Source organism: Carassius auratus, chromosome 9 (genome assembly GCF_003368295.1).
Source record: "Carassius auratus strain Wakin chromosome 9, ASM336829v1, whole genome shotgun sequence".
NCBI lineage: Eukaryota > Metazoa > Chordata > Actinopteri > Cypriniformes > Cyprinidae > Carassius > Carassius auratus.
Genome location: NC_039251.1, coordinates 3,786,140 through 3,793,030, shown reverse-complemented (window position 1 = coordinate 3,793,030; position 6,891 = coordinate 3,786,140).

Genomic DNA, 6,891 nt, shown 5'->3' with positions numbered 1-6,891 from the left:
TTATAAGCTGCACTTTAAAAAATTAAAAGACATTACTGGTTACTTTTTTACTGTTATTTCAAAAAATCACCACGACAAACCATTCAAGCTATCCAAAATCATTCGCACCTGTTCTGTAAGATAAATTCTTTAAACAGTGGTAAAAGGGATGTGGTGCTGATCCTTCAAGAGTCACTCTGAAAATATCTGTCCATAAAGCCTATAAAGATTATTCTTAATATACAGTTCACAATACTTCAGCTTGTTTTTCTAATTAAGTGAGGGTCATTTTATCAGTAAAATACATAAAATTCATATTTTTTTCTTTGAAAGATTTCTAAAATGATTTAAATCATACTGTTTTCTACAATAATTATTTAAAAAGTAATCCTATAGCTCCATCTGGTGCCATTATTGGTACTAAGAATTGCAAGCTTGATTTATAAGTTATGATAGTTTAATTTTATGCTGGCTCTTGAAAATGATAAAGCTATGAAACTTACTGTGCTTCCTTCAAATGATGACTTCTACGTATATAAAAAATTATGAAGAGTTGGAATTAAAAATTTTAAAGATATAGTAAAATAACTATTGTATTTTTTTTATGTTACTTTAATAATCGCTATGCCACACCATTTAGGTATCCTAAACCCATTTGAATTTAACATCTTCAGTATATTGGCTTCATGTTAAAACAGTTTGGTGTGAACTACTTGTGTCTTCTTGGAGGAGATAATTCATTTACAGGCTGAGTTTTATCATAAATCCACAATAACATTTCTGAGTTCTGTATCAATCTGTGTTGTTGTTTGTTTATTTTTATTTTATTTATTTTTCATAGGAAGATAACTGACCCTTTACTCTCCTTTTTAATAAATGTGCTTATAAACCAAGAACAAGCTATTTATAGCTGTATTTATAACTGCTTACTACTGACTATTAATATTGGGACAAGGCTTTATAAAGCATGAACTGACTATTTACTAATGAGTGCAGTTATTATAAAGTGTTATCAATGCATTTGCTAATGTTAACAAATTAGACATTATTTTACAGTGTTATCAAATCCCTTAAATGATTTGTAAGTGTTTTGTAATGATTTTATTGACCTACAAGCATTTGTGAAAGTTCTGCTTGCATTACAGCTTAGTCTTGATCTGTGAGCTGAACAGATTTACTGTTACATCCATGAGATTATGTAAATTCAAATATATCATGTCACAGGATGTCAGAGGTCAGTATCAAATTAATTTGAAATTATTATTTGCAGCACAAATAAGGATTAAAAAACTGTCAGAAAAGGATAAGGCCTAAGATTTCTATGTGAGTGGCTAAATTTATTTGTTTTTATAACTATATAATGCATAAACTATGAAATATACAAAATGTATAAAAAGTACAACAGTTATTGTTTTCCAATGTTTTTTTATTTATTTATTATTTTTATTTTTTTGGATTTACATTTTAAAAAATTAGCCTACTGCAATCATTCTAAACAGCTTGAATAAAACCTGTTAATATTTATTATAGACCACTGTAACTGTATAATCTAACAAACAAGTTTATTATGAAAATAAAAGCGTGTACACCAGATAAATTGGATGATAAAGAAATTGCTAACAATAGTATAATAGAGCATGTTTTAAGGTTTTTTACGCGTTTAGATGCAGAAATGGACAAATCAATTGTAAAATAAAATGTAATTGATTTAATTAAATATAGATTAAGTCTTGTTAGAGCAAAATAATAAATAAATACGTACACACAATTAACAAGCAGCCAAGATGAATGAGTTAAATTTTTTATATAGATTAAAATTGAAGACAGAGCAGCTGCGGTCACTTAATATTAAAATCCAGTAGATCCACTTCAGATTTATTTCTCAAAAGTTTATGTTCACGTGGCTGTTTTCGTTTATATAGCCAAGCTATTATGTATTTGAAATAATCTTGTCTTTGATGTGTTCGTTCTTAACGACGAAAGGCAGAATCCTGCAGCTCGAGAGAGATATGTTACTCTGCCAGTCGCGCTTTCAAATAGTCTTGCACACTTAAACGGGTCACAAACACCTATATTTAGCTCGTGTTATGTTATAATGGATGTCTTGTGTGCATTTATGGCAATAATTTATTTTAAAAAAGCTCTTAAACAAGAATAAATTGGTTAGTTTTGAACTTGTGACACTGTGCGCGCTGATCTGAGCGGTGATTTCAGATAGGCAGCTGCAAATATTTTCATTTTCACACAAACAGTTCAAAAACATCTGAATTTAGCTCTTGGTGTGTCTAATTGGTGAATTGATGTGATATCGCTTTAATATTTTTATTTGTTAAAGCTATAAAAACAAAAATAAACTCGTTTTTCTGAGCTCGTCATTCCACACGCTCATGCTCAGAGCGTGATTCATCTCTCGTGTTTCTCACGTATCACTGACCACACATCAAATTATTAATGAGCCCTGACCCGGTAATAATCATATATGTTGGTTTAGCTTGTCAGTGTGAATTAAATCCAAGTATTATTTGTATTTTAACCGATTTAAAAATGAAACTAAAAGAGAGTCCTCCTCCCTTTCAGTCGAATTTCCCTTTAAGGAATTGAACCTGTAGGGGCGCATTTTCTCTCAGACAATGTAAGTCTCAGCACATAATACTCAAACAGAGGGACAGAGTGAGATGAGATGTCTGACAGTTTTTTAATTTTCTGTTATCCATACAGTGTTGTAAAGTCGTGAAACTATCCATATTTACTCAGAATGACTTTTTTTTTGTATGAAAAAAGTTTGAAGTGTTTGGATTTTAAAAATGCAGGACAATTAATAATTCCATTTTTACTGTCATTTAAAAAAATCACCACGACAAAAACCGTTCAAGCTATCCAAAATCCTTTGGCAATTTAAGTTGTTTAAAATGTTTTGGCATCATGTAGACAAAGTTTGGTGTGTATAGTGTTACTCTCCTCTGAGCAGTAATGCATTAATTCACAGCTAAATGTAAAAAAAAAATCCACATTCAAATCAAAATAGCTGACTTCCTGTTGATCGTAGCTGATGACTGTGAATTAGAAAGTTGTCCGTCTTGATAAGAACAATTTTTGTACTGAGTTTGGTGTCTGTAGCTAAAACTAACCCCCCCACTTTTGACAAAAGGTGGCGCTATAGAGTGCCTCTTCCACGCCCTCTTATGAAATTTTGCCAGTGTCTATCTGTCACTAATACTGATATGTGTTCTGAGTTTGATGAAATTCTAAGTATGTTATATGCCTCAAAATCACCTGAGAAGTATTCCAGTTTGACATGTTGCCACGGCAAACAATATTTTTAGATATCAATATCCCCCCAGCAGATTTATATCGGCTGTGTTTTAACATTATTCTGATGAAGTTTGAAGCAAATCGAGTAAAAATAAGATGCTGAATTCAAAGCATTTTGAAATGACACACTTCCTGCTGCCACTTGGTGGCGCTATAACTTTGACTCCTAATAGTCACATATATGCGATCGACATCATACAATGAATAATCTGATGAAGTTTGATTAAAATTAGGAAATGTATGTGGATGGTATTAGACACTTCCTGTTTCTCATTTCTCGCCATAATTTCAAAGCCTCGCCACGAGCAAACCGTTCGAGATATCAAAAATCCCCTGGCAATTTTTCATCCCCAATGTCTTGAGATCATGTTGACCGAGTTTGGTGGCAATCGAGTAAAAAACCTATGACAAGTATTTCAAATTCCAGAGCATGCGCTTTTTACATAACTCTAAATAGCTGACTTCCTGTTGGGCGGAGCCTATGATATTCAATACGAAAGTTGTTCGGCACAATGAGATCTATATGTGTACTGAGTTTCATATGAATATTGGCAAGTATGTGTGAGCTATACATCAACATTTCTGACTGTGATCCAGGGGGCGCCGTAGAGCCCCTGTGCCACGCCCGGGTCCCAGCTTCTGCAGGCTCCTAAAGGCCACAGATTCCAAAGTGTGTGCAAATTTTCAAGAGTTTTTGAGTATGTTAAGGACCCCAAAAGCCCCCACAACTTTGACGAAAAATATGACTACTAAACCCAAAATAGCCAACTTCCTGTTGGGCGTAGCCTATGACATGCAGTACGAAAGTTGTTTGGTTTGATGAGATCTACATGTGTACCGAGTTTCGTGTGTCTACGTGCAAGTATGTATGATATATGGCCCTCAGTATTCCAGGGGGCGCTGTAGAGCCCCTGTGCCACGCCCGTGTATCAGTCTCTGCCCGGCCCTAATGGCCGCAGGTTCCAATGTGTGTGCCAATTTTCAAGACTTTTTAAGCATGTTAAGGACCCCAAAAGCCCCCGAAACCTTGGAAAAAAATTAGAAGAATAAATAATAAATATAGCTGCAAGCAGCGATGGCGGGCTCAAGCCACCAATGCCATCGCCACCCCGGTGGCATCAGGTAAACTGTGCCCAGCGGGCACATGCATTCACAAATCCCTCTGGCAGTGAGGTTTTAAAGGGTATGGCGGTTAAAGGGTTAATCCGAATCATCTAGACTTTAAAATCACATTCACAGAACAATATATATATATATATATATATATATATATATATATATATATATATATATATATATATATATATATATATATATATATATATTTAGTAACACTTTACAATAAGATTTCATTTATAAACATTATGTTAACATGAACAATATTTATATAGCATTCATTCATGTCATTTAATATTCCAAACTTAAACATTAAAACATTGTTTTATTGTGATTTTTTTTCCAAGCACATTTTACCAATTCCAAGCCATATCAATCTTAATAACTACCATTATTTTTTATTTAATCATTTATGAGTGCTATACAATAGTCCAGGAAAGCTGGAAGAGAAAAACTCCTTATATTCATGTGCAGAATCATTAGGCATGTTTTCTTTTACAGATGAAATGCGCTAAAAAAGAGTTTTAACTCAAACGTTTTTAACTCAAAGTCGAAAATTATGAAATACCCATGAGAAATATCAAACACAAATGCAATACAGAAATGGATAAGTTAAGATTTGACCATTGTACAAAAATGCTGACTGGGTCATGAGGTCAGAAAAGAAGAAGAAAAAAAAAAAACAGGTCAAGAAGAACTGACAAAAATAATTGCAAAATAATTAGGAATTAATGTGAAGATTAATTTTTAGTAAATTCTGCAAGACAGACTTTCAGGAAAGGAGGTGGAATAAAAATGAGCTCCTAAATCTTAACCCCGGATTCAGGAAAATATATTCCTCAAACCATCGGACAAGAGGAGGTGGTGCTGGTCCTTCACGAGTCAGTCTAATCTGTTCATAAAGCCTATATATAAAGTCTTAATATGTAGTATTTCACAATACTTCATGGTATTCTAATTAAATCATTTTTTGGAATCTTTGATTTCTCAGAACCTGACACATTGTAATTCTGAGACTCCAGGAAAGTGGCAGTTCTGTAAAATGTTGGCACTGGAGACTAAATGCTCCCTGATAGTTTCACAACTAATTCACTTAACACACACACACACACACACATTACCCACAGTGACAGAGGGACAGAGTGACATCAGATGTATGATAGTTTTTTAATTTTCTATCATCCATATAGTGTTGTATAGTCATGAAACTATGCATATTTCCTCAGAATGACTTGTCTTCTATGTGTAAATTTTTTTTAAGTGTTTAGAAGCTGCACTTAAAAAAATAAAAGACATTTACTGGTTACTTTTTTACTAATATTTTAAAAAATCACCACGACAAACCATTCAAGCCATTCAAAATTCATCCGCACCTGTACTGTAAGATACATTCTTTAAACTGGTAAAAGAGGATGTGGTGCTGATCCTTCAAGTCACTCAAAACGTATCTGTCCATAAAGCCTATAAAGAATTATTCTTAATATACAGTTCACAATACTTCAGCTTGTTATTCTAATTAAGTGAATGTCATTTTATCAGTAAAATACATAAAATTCATATTATTTTTCTTTGAAAGATTTCTATAAATGATTTAAATCATACTTGTTTCTACAATAATTATTTAAAAGTAATCCTATAGCTCCATCTGGTGGCCATTATTGGTACTAAGAATTGCAAGCTTGATTTATATGTTATGATAGTTTTAAATTTATGTTGGCTCTTGAAAATGATAAAGCTATGAAACTTACTGTGCTTCCTTCAAATGATGACTTCTACGTATATAAAAAATTATGAAGAGTTGGAATTAAAAATTTTAAAGATATAGTAAAATTACTATTGTATTTTTTTTATGTTACTTTAATAAATCGCTATGGCCACACCATTTAAGGTGTCCTAAACCCATTCGCAATTTAACATCTTCAGTATATGGCTTCATGTTAAAACAGTTTGGTGTGAACTACTTGTGTCTTCTTGGAGGAGAATGAATTCATTTACAGGCTGAGTTTATCATAAATCCACAATAACATTTATGAGTTCTGTATCAATCAGTGTTGTTGTTTGTTTATTTTTTATTTATTTTTTTCACAGGAAGATAACTGACCCTCTACTCTCCTTTTTAATAAATGTGCTTATAAACCAAGAACAAGCTATTTATAGCTGTATTTATAAACTGCTTACTACTGACTATTAATATTGGGACAAGGCTTTATGAAGCATGAACTGACTATTTACTAATGAGTGCAGTTATTATAAAGTGTTATCAATGCATTTGCTAATCTTAACAAATTAGACATTATTTTACAGTGTTATCAAATCCCTTAAATGATTTGTAAGTGTTTTGTAATGATTTTATTGACCTAAAAGCATTTGTGAAAGTTCTGCTTGCATTAGAGCTTAGTCTTGATCTGTGAGCTGAACAGATTTACTGTTACATCCATGAGATTATGTAAATTCAAATAAATATCATGTCACAGGATATCAGAG